Source organism: Dreissena polymorpha, unplaced genomic scaffold (assembly GCF_020536995.1).
Source record: "Dreissena polymorpha isolate Duluth1 unplaced genomic scaffold, UMN_Dpol_1.0 chrUn028, whole genome shotgun sequence".
In the NCBI taxonomy this organism is placed as follows: Eukaryota; Metazoa; Mollusca; class Bivalvia; order Myida; family Dreissenidae; genus Dreissena; species Dreissena polymorpha.
Genome location: NW_026273342.1, coordinates 1 through 14,673, shown reverse-complemented (window position 1 = coordinate 14,673; position 14,673 = coordinate 1). Strand labels below are relative to the sequence as shown.

General features: G+C 34.8%; 1 protein-coding gene across 2 annotated transcripts in view; it reads right to left on the bottom strand.

The window, feature by feature from the left end:
- Nucleotides 1–3,663, bottom strand: part of LOC127863708 (beta-1,3-galactosyltransferase 1-like) — a 40,480-nt gene extending 36,817 nt beyond the window's left edge. The window contains exon 1 of one of the 2 annotated variants that reach the window (XR_008041155.1): nt 3,506–3,663. The gene's annotated coding sequence lies outside the window, so the exon portion shown is untranslated. The remainder of the gene's footprint in view (nt 1–3,505) is intronic. The other variant, XM_052403326.1, reaches the window with a different exon arrangement.
- Between the last annotated feature and the right edge of the window lie 11,010 nt (nt 3,664–14,673).

Here is a 14,673-nt window from a genome sequence, read left to right as displayed (position 1 = left end):
GTAGTAGTAGTAGTAGTAGTAGTAGTAGTAGTAGTGGTAGTTGTAGTAGTTGAAGTAGTAGTAGTAGTAGTAGTAGTAGTAGTAGTAGTAGTAGTAGTAGTAGTAGTAGTAGTAGTAGTAGAAATCATTGTTGTAAATAGAAATGGTTGTAGGAGTAGTTAAAGAAAAGTAGTAGTAGTAGTAGAAGTAGTATAGAAGAAGTGTTTTTCAGAACTCTTCGGCATTGTTTATTTATGTCCCAGTGCGGTTCTCAACGACCATATGCCAAGTCTTTACACGTTGGCAATGCAGTTAAATTCAAACACGATATTATAAACGAAGTTCAATAATGAACTTGTAAATCTATTAGCCTGTTAAAAATCACTTTAATTTGAAACAAACTTGATAAGCACTAAAATCCAAATCTTATGAGGAATTGTTATATTTTTTCCTACTTAAAACATATAATAAAAATTATATAATAACTGTTAAATAGGGAACATTCCGTTTAGTTTTACGAACTGCCTGTTTTCAAAGTTCGATTACTATGCTTATACGTAAATATTTTTAAAATATTAACTTTACTTATCTTGTTCATTATTTGTCTGAGAAACTTAATAATGTTGTGAAATTTGTTTTTTGAAGACAAATATTTTTTGTTCATATCGCATTTACAAGATACCAATAATGAACGTTTCAAAACATATGCATACTCATATTTGTATTATTAACAGTATTTAGAAGTAAACTTTACTGGTGTTTAACTAACTTGCTTTGCGTTTTTATTACCTTCATAATGAAGTATATGTCTTAATAAAATGCAACAAAACAATTAAGCTTACGTATTTGAACGAAATTGCGCCTTAATTTGCTGTTATTTCGTATGTTTCATGTATGTGATATCGATAGGTAAGACAAGAGCTGTCAGAATACCTCGCGCTCGACTTTTCGAGTGCTTGACGGTATAACGTAAGCTATCATGGGGAAATTTTTCATATTAAATAAGGTCAAAGTAATATGGTGATATTCTAACTAGAAGAGGACCATAATTGAAACATAATGATCGCTAATGTTTTTAAGAAGTGGGACATTATAGACGATTCTGGTTTAAGGTTTATTTTCCACAATCTATTGAACATTTTTAAAGACATAAAACAAACTAATAAGATTATATTTCAAGTTTGATAGAATAGCTTGGGTGGGATGGTTGGACCGTCTTTAAAAAATAAAATAATAATGCCCCCTACTGCGCCGCTTTGAAGCCATGTCATTGACCATTGACCATGAAGGATGACCTTGACCTTTCACCACTCAAAATGTGCAGCTCCATGAGATACGCATGACTGCCAAATAGTAGTAGTAGTAGTAGTAGTAGTAGCAGTAGTAGTAGTAGTAGTAGTAGTAGTAGTAGTAGTAGTAGTAGTAGTAGTAGTAGTAGTAGTAGTAGTAGTAGTAGTAGTAGTAGTAGTAGTAGTAGTAGTAGTAGTTGTAGTAGTAGTAGTAGTAGTAGTAGTAGTAGTAGTAGTAGTAGTAGTAGTAGTAGTAGTAGTAGTAGTAGTAGTAGTAGTAGTAATAGTACTCAACTACGCTCATGTTACTGCTTGAGCATATTGCCAATATAACAAAGTAAGTACGCCTTTTAAACTCTACGAATATGTTGCACCCTGTTTACTGCAGACATTACATAAAATAGCGAGTATTGAGTGTACAATATACGTTTTATTAGTGAATAGTTACTGTGCTGTGTTTTAAGTGTGTCATTAAATACACCTGTGGTACAGCTTTACAAATCAGAACTCCAGACCTCAAGTTATAAAAAAACTATTAACGCGAAAGATTACCCGGTTTCTAACCGTTTGATTTAAAAGCTTTCGCCATAACTACTCCTGACTGCCATATACATGTTTTAACTTTAAATAAGCGATCTTCGTGTTGTCACAAATGCTAACGGATACCTAATACAATCCGATGCATTAAATCGTTTCACTGTATAATGGTATATAAAATGATCATTTCTCATAAACGTTAATGTATTTTTAGTATATGGGTATGCCATATTTCATTATTTGCTCCTTGGTAAGCAGTTCTTATTTAACAAAAGTTTGTCAAAATACCGTATGTCAGTCTAAGAATAGTCATTTAAAAAAGAATGTGCATATGATATGCACAAATTCATTTGGTAAATGCTTGATGGCCCCTGTGACATTCGATGAATTGGGCTGGCCAGAAACAATCAAATACGTTTCCCTAAATTTTGTAGTCAGGCAAGATATTTCACTTAAAGTGTCCCGCATCAGAATACTTAAGGCATTTAAAAATGCAGCTTAGATTTTGCTACACAGAAAACAACAATCATACCAAATGGACAGCCCCTTTGTATTCAAGTATTTGCCAGCAGTATGCATATTATATCGATGGTCATATGCAACAACCATACAATTATTTCTATTTTAGGTGCAAACGATGCTGCTGCGAGACTGAATAGCCTTCAACGAGTATTTCAAGTGAAACTTACGTCTGATTGAGTTTTTTTTCAGATATGGGTAAATAGTCATCAGCAACAAAAATTTAAGATTTTTGGCAAGCGGTATTAGCACTAGACGAAACAGTAAATTTTATTTACTAAGTACATAGTCATACTAAATACGTTTACAAACGTATACATACTATATTTCTCATTTGAAAAATATCATTTGAAATATCCCAAGTGAAATATCAAAGTGAGTCCAAAGCGGGGCTAGGTCATATCACAGGGGACTGAAATGTCATAACCAACACATGTTACGATTTTAAGATAGAAGCAAAGGCTGTTGGTTAAAGACGCATCGCTATTCTATATTGTTTGACATTTAATATGATTACGGAGACATTATGTTGTCCGACGTCCAGTAATAACTCGATTCACGCTCACTGTCCCTTCCTTTTATTGTGAACTAGAGAAGTAATGTTCTATGTTTGAGAACGTTAAACTATCAATTTTATCTAAACATACACTATATACCTTACTAAGCTTTTATACAAGAATTGATATTTCATATATATAGGAGGTTTATTATCAAAACTTTCAGATAACTTGACGGTTATGATTCAATTAAGCTTTACATATCTCAATTTATGACTAGCGACAAAAATGGTTTCCGCAAGACATACCGAATAATCAGATCGCATGGTTTCTATAATTTGATAAGATTTTATTTATGGAACGATACAGTTATATATGTAGGGAATGTTATTTTGCTGATTTGTAATCAAATTGATTTTTTTTATCTTAAACCACAGACAGGCATATTGTTATTCGTCAATATATGAACTTTAAGTTCAAATAAGCGTTATATTTTTGTGATTACAAACAACTATAATTAAATAAAATCATCCACGAAAAAAGTCGTTCAGAAAATAAAATAATATTATTTTAGATTTTTTTTCCAAATGGCTTTAAATAAAAGGATTGTGCAGTGACTGCATATCTTTAAGAAAGAAATAATTTCATACATTTGTAAAAAATAAATAATTTTTATTTACATACCTTCACTATTTTGAAATCCGTAATCCCAAGATAAAATGAGAATATGTATGCCTTATCGTTGAAGTATTTTTGCCGATCAATTACCAAATGTGTGTTTATAACCAAGCGACCAAAAGATGGCTCTTTCGTGAAGCGAAAAAACTGTTCGCTTCGTTGCATTCGAATTTCGTTTAAATGGGTATACAATGTTTACTGACTGTAGCATATTATGATAAAGAGGACTCATCCTTATTGGCTTGATAGAGTTTAAAATGGTAACTAAATAGTTTGATTTCACTAACAGTAATATAAAAAAAAACAAGCAAGAAATTATACGTAATGAAGAAAATAATGTAAACCACGTCCCCATTACGCCACACGCAAGGTCAAACAAGGGATTAAAAAAGCAAAATTTTGTGAAATGGCTGATTTTTTGGCATTCATATTAGAAGATGAATAACGTTAACAACGTCCAAGCATTGTAAGATACTGCTGAAGAACAATATTAATGTTGACTTTATATTCCGCATTCGTATTGCAAACGATTTTGTAGTACATTTGTTTGATCGTTTACGTAATTTCCATGAACAGTTCAGAAATGTTCGATACATGTACACTCATACACTGTCCCGTCAGTTTTTATTTTATTTTGATAGACTTTGTATCTAATACGTTTTATCGTAAACTGTGAAATACCGGTAAAATACGAAAGTGCGCATGCGAAATATGATCACAACATCTGGCTTAAAAAGTGCAAAATGCCGATGTAAATATATCAATTAATGTACGAACAGTGATAATACTGAACATTCGTATCATGATGCACATGTAATTTCTTAATTTATGCTGCTGATTGCGTAGATGACAAAATGATTTTACCGTAAATGTACGATTTTACGGTGATTTTAAGGTGACAACTAACAATGTTCGTCACTTAGATTAAGAACCTCTGTAGTATGTACAGACACAACGAAAGAAATATATTAAATAAAACTAGCTTTTTTATTGTAAAACTTAAAAATTATAACGTTAAGTACAACACATTAAACCCTTGATATTATGAATACTGTTATTTCGATTTAAAATAAAAAAGTGCATAAATGTTTGCCTGTAATTTAGTGTAAATTTAATAGTTAATATATTACAGTATATCTCCAAGTTTAATTAACAACACTCCCTATAGGCACAATGGTTGTTTTGAGAACCTATTAATACCGGGGCTTGAACCGGCATCCTTCGGATTAAAAGGCAATCTTAATATATGCGATCCACGTACTGTAACACAATTTAACAAAAACAGAAAAACTCTTATTCCGTTTCGCGTTTGTAACGCTTTACAATTTTACCTATGCCACATGATGATAAATAATGAATGACTACATACTTTTGGTATATGTGATTCATGTTCTACTTCTCCGGTTGTACAATGTTCTTTTCTTTTTGAAGCTGAGACAACACGTTATAAACTTGAAATTGCGAACAATTGTCAACATATCTATGTAAAGGCAAACTATAATAAAACGTGGAATAACTGTTGCCGGAGTATCTTTTCATGTTTTTATAAACCATGTTTATTAATTGTAAACACAGTATCTCATTAACCTAAAGGACTTAGCAAACACTAATAAGTAACACATGGAAAGTTATACTTTAGTGAATAAGTTGATTATTTCACCCTTTTATTTAACTTACATTTTTGAAGATTGATTTGCTATGCAAGCAAAGTTTCATTTGTACACAGCATGGGTTGGCGTGTGCAATTTGTATCCTTACATATTAACTCCTATATGAAAATATTTGATCTGAGTTCACACACTTGCTGGAAAAGTTCATGGATAACAAACAACACTACCCTTTAATCTTTCATTATATATACCAGGGTAACATTCAAAATTAATTAAACCTTAAAAGAACCCAATGTCTAAGTGTGATCGCATGATCGCTAAATAGTTTTTAATAATATTGGTGAGACAAACCTTACATAATCTGCATACGCTTATTTAACCATTAAATTAAGCTTTATGCAAATTCTGTGTTGTTTCAATTGAAGATCATGATGTGAACATGCAAAGTACCGCCTTAAATGAATTTTCGTGTAGAAGAGACATCCTGTAAACGAAAACTTCCATAAACGCGGAAAAAGTCGTCCCTGATTAGCCTGTGCGAAATGCTTTACTCACGTGCATTAATCCCGGTTTTCCCAGAACGCGGCTCATTTGTTTTATTAAATAATGACTACGATGTAAGACAGGTACATCATTATACCGGTATTTCACTTTTCAACAAAAAGTGCGTGGGCGACATTCTGCGATTTATTTCTACAAAACAAATATTTAAAAAAACATTTGCTCTATCAACGATTTAAATACTTTTCCTACAGGCTTGGGGATCGGGCAACATCAATAGAATTTTCGATGAAAGTCATTGAAACAGCAGTTGAATATATTCTTCAAATCATGAAGTTGGCGCGTAATTATCAAACGTAACTGGTGTATATGCGTTTACCAGTTTCAAAGTTAATACATGAAATGTTATTGTGCGGGCTGTAATGTCGCGTGGGCTGTATATATCATGTGTTAAAAGCTGAACAATATAACTTGTTTGTGTGTGCGAACCTAATTATGTAATACTTTAAGAAAACACTGTAAATAAATATCGTTACAGCAAATAAAAAATATTCTTGCTTTACAATTAACTTCGCCCAAAACGCCACAATAACGCAACAAGAACAAAGGCCATTTGCGTCCATCATTATTTGGCACCACACATTTTATTTTGGGAAAATGCGATGAAATAATTTATATGCATGGAACATGAATGGTCAATACAAATTAGAACTACTTAATACACGTTTGGTAACAGTTTCAGATGACTCCGATCCGTAATTCAGATAATGTGATTATTTGGTTAGATTGTAAAAAATATTGGTACAGGGGATCTTTTGTGACCAAACAACGGTGGCGTTAGGGTGGTGTGACACACGAAATGGCGTTAAACACCAACTGTTTAAGACTTGGTCAACGGCATGAACAACACCACTTCAGAAATAACCATGAACGGCAAGAAGCTTGAAGAAGTGACGAGCTTCAAGTACGTGGGAGCAACCTTTGCCAATGATAGAACCAGTACAAGTGAGGTCCGAATAAGAATTGTCTAGGTAACCTCAGCGATGGACAGGCTGGGCAGGTTGTGGACAAGAAGCTTCATCAGCTTCTCCACCAAACACATACTCTACACGTCCCGTGTACTCTCCGCCAAACTGTTCGGCTGGACATTTACACTGACACAGAACGTAAGATACAGGCATTTGAACACAAGTGTCTGCGAAGACTGCTCCGCATCTTCTAGACAGAACATAACATCAACGTGTACGTCCGGAACAATACAGCAGCACGTATTTGCCAACAAGAACCCCTCCTGACGACCATTAAACGAAGAAAGCTGGTTTGGTTTATAAACGTCACACGGCACAACTCTCTGTGCAAGACTGGATGCTTGAGGGAGGTCGCCGTCGAGGCCGTCAGAAGAAAAGCTGGATGGACAATGTGAAAGAGTGGACCTCCCTAACCATGGATGAGCTACTCCTAGCAGCCCACCACAGACCGGACTGGCAGAGGATCATTGTGTTGTCGTCTCCAACTGACACACCGCTCAAGGAGTGATGATACTAATGTTGACTTGACCTTGTGATCTACTTTTTTACCACCTTAGACATATATTCTTAAAATAGCTTTCATATTGTCAAGTTAAACAGGCTGACCATGTTATATCACGACTGAGTGTCCTAAATTAATGCGGCTTCTAGAGTTGTAATATATACTGTCGCCATCGTATCATCGCATTGTCGCCAGTGTCCTATCGCATTGTCGCCATCGTATTGTCGCAATGACTCATTCTCGTTCGGAGTACGCTTTTAGCTGAATGAAGCCATTTAGGTGTCTATAAAGACATGTGGGTTACTGCTATTTGTATAGCAAATTTCAAACATTTCTCTAAAAAATCGATCGAAACTTGAATAACACTTTAATAAAAAATTAAGCAAAAGAAGAGCGGATGTTTTTCACATATGCCTTAGATTAAAAACGTCGCTGTCAGTTAGTTTAGGGTTTGTACGTAACAAAACAAATAGTTTAGTAAGTATCACGCTTTTATTAAGATCGATAATCGACAGAAAGGTTTAAATTAATACGCTTTGAAAGGATACATTTATTTTCACGCTTAATGATGTAATATGTTTAATATGTCATTCGCAACCTACTGATATTTTATTTCGTAAGCAGTCCATTGTGTATTCAAGTTATACAGTGACCGCGCATGAATCAACCGACGTCATTCACGATACATTGTGTGTCTATCCCGCCTTATTACCCCAGAGCTCCACCCATTCGAAATATTCTTTCAACAACGTTATCTCAGGTGAAAGCGTTGTTATTATTGTCTTGCCCAGCTTGCATTAGCACTTCAATAACAATTAAGTCACGCAAGATCGGGTATTCTGGTTCAGATCGTTTTTTTCTTACCGTTAAAAATTGATATCCCTTGTTATGAAACAAATAGAAAAGCATGAACAACTACAGAATACGTTAGGGCCATCGTAGTTACACAATAAAATCCAGAGGTTGAAATGCGAGAACGCGATAGTACGATTGCGACATTGCGACAATACGATGACCACTGTGCGACAATACGATGGCGATAATGCGATAGTACGATTGCGAGAATGCGAGAACGCGATAGAATGATGACGACCATGCAACATTGCGACAATACGATGGCGACAGTGCGAAAGTACGATGGCGACAATGCGATATTCATTGTACTGTCGCCATCGTATTATCCGATGTCGCCATTGTACTATCGCATTGTCGCCATCGTATTGTCGCATTGACTCATTCTCGTTCGCCATTTTAGTGACTATACAGACATGTTTGTTACTGCTATGTGTTTAGCAAATTAAAAAAAAATACTCTACTTATATCTTAAAATATTCTAAATTTAATTAAACTTAAATAACACATGAAACAAAAGAAGCGCGGGTGTTTTTCACATATGCCTTAGATTAAATACGCCGCTGTCAGTGAGCTTAGGGTGTGAACGTTAAAAAAACAAATAGTTTATTAAGTATCACGCTTTTATTGAGATCGATAATCGACAGAAAGGTGTAAATTAATACGCTTTGAAAGGATAAATTTATTTTCACGCTTAATGTTTAAGTATGTGATATGTCATTCGCCACCTACTGATATTTCGTAAGCAGTGTACACTATTAATTGTGTATTCAAGTTATCCAGTGATCGCGCATGAATGACCCGACGTCATTCATGATACATTGTGTGTACATCCCGCCTTATTACCCGAAAGCTCCACCCACTCGAAATATTCTTTTAACAACGTTATCTCAGGTGTAAGCGTTGTTACTATTGTCTTGCCCAGCTTGCATGTGCACTTCAATAACAATTAAGTCACGCGAGATTGGGTATTCTGGTTCAGACCAATTTTTGCTTACCGTTAAAAAATGATAACTTGTGTAATAAAACAAATAGAAAAGCATAAAAGACTATGGAATACCGTTATGCCATCGTGGTTATATATTCAAATCCAGAGGGCGGAAATGCGTGAACGCAATAGCACGATGGCGACATTGCGACAATACGATGACGACAGTTTGACAATACGATTGCAACGATGCGATAGTACGATTATCGTCATCGTATTATCGCGTTCTCGCCATCGTACTATCGCATTTTCGCCATCGTATTGTCACACTGTCGTTATCGTATTGTCGCCATCGTACTATCGCGTTCTCTCCCTCTGGATTTTATTGTGTAACCACGATGATACTAACGGGTTTCCGTTCAGCCAGGGTTAAAACTGCGGAAGTTAACTACGAAATTTTTTGGAGATTTAAGCATTTTTGCGAATAAGATTTTGATAAAATGGATGACATGCTGAACGACAGCTTGAGCCGTGCATGTGTAGAAAACTTATCGAACCAGAACACGTGTCCTTAGCTTGTAGCGTTAAGGTCACATTAGTTCTAAATTCGGAACACGTTGTGGAAGGATTGATTTTTTTTCTCTTCAATTTTGCGCGTGAGATATTAAATAACGTTTTTTGACTGAGCTGAGCTGATCTTACGTATAAGCTACGATTTGTTTTGAAATTTGTGTGTTAGTGTGTATATGTCATTTTACTTTGTATTGTTGTAATAATTCAAAAAGACCAAAGTAATATCAAACGTTATTATGGAAGGTGAGGTAGGTGAACGTTACTGTGTATTGCGTATTTTGAGTGCACATCGAGTGCACACAATTTCGCAAAGGCTCCTACGTTAATTGTGTTATTCATATTAACTTTGAACAATATACACGTACTGTGATAAAAACGATCAAACACTATATTGTGATATTTACCGCTCCCACGTCGACGTTGAGTTTCAGTTTTAAAATAGATGTCTGATGTTAAATGTAATAATATAAGTTTGGAAAGTCGGGCCCCGAATTCTCGAAAATTCTTAAGTTACAAAGATAAAATTAAGACTTAAACCCCATTTAGTGGTTAAGCTAAGTACTGCAACTAAAGTATATCAGTCAATAAAAAAATAACTGTATACGTAAAAATGAACAGAACATATTACGATTTCAGAAATCTGAGATGCAGAACTTGTTTACGTTTGGTTTGTTAACTTTTTACCCGATACCTACCTGAATGGGGGACAACTGGTTGTTCGCCCTTAGTCTCGAAAATAACAAGCAAAATGAAGGTTAAAAATCACCAATATTTTATGCAGAAAATTTAAGTAGGAAAAGAATGATAGCTATCATAATATACCTGCAATTGAATAAAACTTGGCCTTCGTATCGCCAAGTAATCTTGGAAATTTTATCCGATGCACGCCCATTTGCGCCAGCAGTTTCACAACGCAATTGACGGATCTGCATATAGAGGGCGCCGAAACTCCATGAACGTCCCCTATCACCTCATAGTGGGCTCCGGAGGCCAAAAAATAAAGCGTTACTAAAACGCTCAAAAGTGGTGGGAGAGTTGACGAGCGCTTCGTCGGCCTCTCTAAGAAGGGGAACAGCACTTCAACAATGTCCATTATTGTTCTACTACGGAAGCGATACCGCCGAAAAATCTTTCGTCCGACAGGACTTCAAGCGGATTCAACCTATCTTGAAACACTCTCTCTATCCTGACAACTGACGAAAACGACGCCGTATCTCCGCCATATTTAAGCCGCAATAACTTTCTTAAGCCTGCTAAGTACTTGGTTTAAAATAACGTACTTAAGCTAATAAGTTAATCCCGTAAATTTGTTCGTGAAATCGGATTAATTTAAGCGATCAACTTAAGCTCGTTTTTACCAGCTTAACTTGACTTAAGACTTTTCGAGAAATCGGGGCCTGGAGTTTATTTTACGTACAAAATGACCATTATTTTTTCAAAATAGCAATATATATAGTCACTTGGTAAAAACATTAAGTAACTTTGTCATTATACGATGTGCATTTATGAGCATATTAAGAGCGAACATAATATCATAGCGGTGTAACCTTCTATAAAGTCATGTATGATAGTTTTGTCTGTAATTATATAACGTGTATTTATCCATATATTAAGTGTGACCACAATTATATTGATTCATAGGGACACTATAGCAAGCCTATAAAACATAGCATTAAGTAAATAAGTCATTATATTATGCGCCATTGTCAACACATGTCAAAATATCATTTTGTTAGTCGACACATTTAAAATGCTCCTCGTGGAAAACTTCAATTTAATAGTACGTTAATGACAATTCTTCTATTTTTGAAAAAGTGTATGGTCGAAATCCAACAAATTCAGAAGACGGATATAAGCAATTATAATAGTTGTTTCTGAACGAAGTTTGTAATGACAGAGAATTTGTGCAAATTAGTACGTTTTCACATTTTGGTCGATTGCAATTCAAATCAAAGCACTGAAGGCACTGGACTTGCTCAATATTGCATAATATAAGACGCAACTCATATTTCAAAATTATCTTATAGCTGTTTAAATCGCAAGTTTAAAAATAACACAACCCATTCACATTTATAAAAAGTGTGTATTAACGCACAGGTCGAGCTGAGTGTGCAATATTTGTCATCATTTTATGTTATAGAAATAACTTGAAAAGAATAACAACAAATTTTGTTGAAAAGGGTATAATGAGAACCAGTAAATGTAAAATAAAATGTGCAATCTCAATCATATTAAATAAATATTGTGAGAATATCGATAACCTTACACACGTAGAATATAATTTCATGATGGAAATTCCCTTTTCCAAACTTGTTTTGACACCATATACAATTCAAAATAAACAATAATACAATTGATGCAATTAAAACATAAATCAATCTGCGAGCGTAATTTTTACTCACAAATTAGGTTGTCATAAAAAAACAGCGCTGTTGACCCGCACTTTGTTGTTTATGCATTTCTTGTTACTCTAGTAGTTCACACGGTGTCAGACAGTCTCTGATTTTAACATCGGTATCGAACACTCACTCGCCTTTTCGGCATAGCTGTTTTATCCAACATTTCACCTTAAATTGCCTCTACATAACGCCACCAAGCACGAATTAATACACTCGAATAATTTATAGGCTGATTTGAGGGAATTCCGCCCTCAGTCTTCTGCGAGACTCCGACAATTATCCAGCCATATCAGACCCCCCTCCCGCTGTTCTATCAGAAATCAGTCAGCGCTATCAAAGAAGTTATGCAAAAGAAGCATGATCGCGTTATGCAATTTCCACATCACATTGTATTTCAGCAGTCGTCTTTTAATAGCCGCAGATTTGGAATAAACAGTGAGTGCTGCGTAAAAATACTACTTGCAGATGTAGAACGTAGTGGGCTATTTTAATCATTCATAAACTTACTCTTCTGCAACCCGTACAGCTAAAAATAGTGTTTGGACTTTTAATATAAATTATCCTTTCAAAATTATTTCTTGTTACATGATATTCATATTATGTGACAATGTGTAAATGATTGTAGTTCAAGAAATTAAACAACGTCGCGAATTATTTTTCGCGTGTGCAGGCGGTGATCAGGTTTCGTTTGATTACCACAACGGGCTGGCAAAACTTGCTTTTAACCTTAGGTATTCCTGCAAACAACTAAAATGCAATACATTCCAAACAAAGCATTTACATTATCTCCAAACAACTGAAATAACCCAAATCAGTTTAACGTTATTAAATATCGATGTTGCTTATGAATTGTGATCAAATCTGTAGAAAATGAACATTAATTAAGTAACAATTTTCATCAATAGTTTTCAAATTCACGCTTCCACTAAAAATATGTTAAACATACGAGGTGTTAATCAAAAGTCTGAATGCTGTATTGGCAGCGAGCGACCAAGATTTCGCGTCTACAGAAGCTACTAACTATGTATACCTATTTGTTCTTGATTCTATGATTACGTTATATTTGTGAGTAAATACGTTGTGGGAATTCTTTTCTTCAATACACATATATGTGAACTTTTCACTTAATGGATCGCGTATTTGACAAGCGTGGTGCGATGCGGGGTAAATCGATAACTATAGGGCGAGTAGATTACTTTATACAAATATAAATGTACTACACTGTAACACAATGCACTCGGTCATTAAGAAGCCAATTTCGTATAACTCGATTCGCTCTAGTTATACCATCTTTAATAACTATAGGAAATTGACATCAATTATTCTGGTTGAATTTTAAATATATTTTTATGACAAATATATCAAATGCTATTGACGTAATTATAATAATTCAATTTAACAAATATACTACCAACTGACGAACCTTCTTAAAATTGTGATCCGAATTCAACGGTCACCTGTGGACAACGGTCACTTTGATCATTGCCAATGATTGACCGCTGAATTCAGGTTTGACTGTAAACAAGTTTTCAAAAGTTGCTAGTCTGATAGCATTGGTGATAATTTACATACAATGTTGCGTTCGGTATTTAGCGAATGAAAAAGAAACGTATATTTATTCTTACCTTGGATTAAATTAGTATACTTCATAACTAAATTTCGGCATTGTCAGACAAAATGTTATTGGCAATGATGAAATAAAATATACTTGGATTCCGAACATAATTGTAGCTTATTAGTATGCCTAACTCGTCCCATGCAAAGGTATCTGCTTAAAACATCGGGAATTCATATAACATGTTATATAATTTGAATAACGTTCTGTTATGCACTTGTCTGGTTGTGAATATCGTAGACACGTCATGTTCTTTTGTTTTGCGTACCGTTACTAGAATGCTTATACAATTACAAAACACAGCATTTACAAGTTGGCCTCGTTGTCGTGCAGGTACAAGTGTAAAGGTGTTTATGATAAAACAATACCGAGTAATCATGGGCACTTCACCGCTGCGTGTGTATGCTAGTGCTAACATTGCCAAACGAGTAATTTATACACACATCTGAATAAGTAAACACAGTGAACACTTCCAAACAAGTTAAATGTTCACTCATTCGCGAAGGCTATAGTGTTATTTCTCAACACACCTGAGATATGGTAAACATTAAGCAGACACCAAACATGAGTTCGTAATTTGGCTCCACTGGCTCCTCGTAACGAATATATCAATAATGGAGTCCGCTGTCTGTAACGTTCGTCCGCCCGTATCTCCTTACCTCCCGACCCTCATAGTCCCCACCCGGACCACATGTTCTTACACCAGGGTTTGAAAGTGATTGATGAACTGCACAAGAGGCCAACTTAAAAAATAGCAATATAAGCTGTTTTGAAAACAAGGAAAAAAGATAGGCCTTTCTACTAGATCACGTAATTCCTTACCGGCTCCATTGGTCCTTATAACATACTTTTGTCAAGATCTTTGACTAGAAGAATCTCTTTAATTATAAGTGATAACGACGTATGTATTCATAATCTTTAAAACAAAAATGGATGCATGCAATTCAACAAATGATATGGATGTGCCGACATGCGCAGTCTACAAAAAATAGAATCTTGTTTGAAGGTGTCATTCATGCGTTGTCTATAATTGCTCAAAAATTCTTTGGGATTTATATTGTGAAAAATTAATAAATACATCACGTATCCAGTAATGCAAAATTCATTGGATTTGTTGATGTTTTGACAGTGACAGCTACCAGACAATTACCCCATCCCCGAGAAGT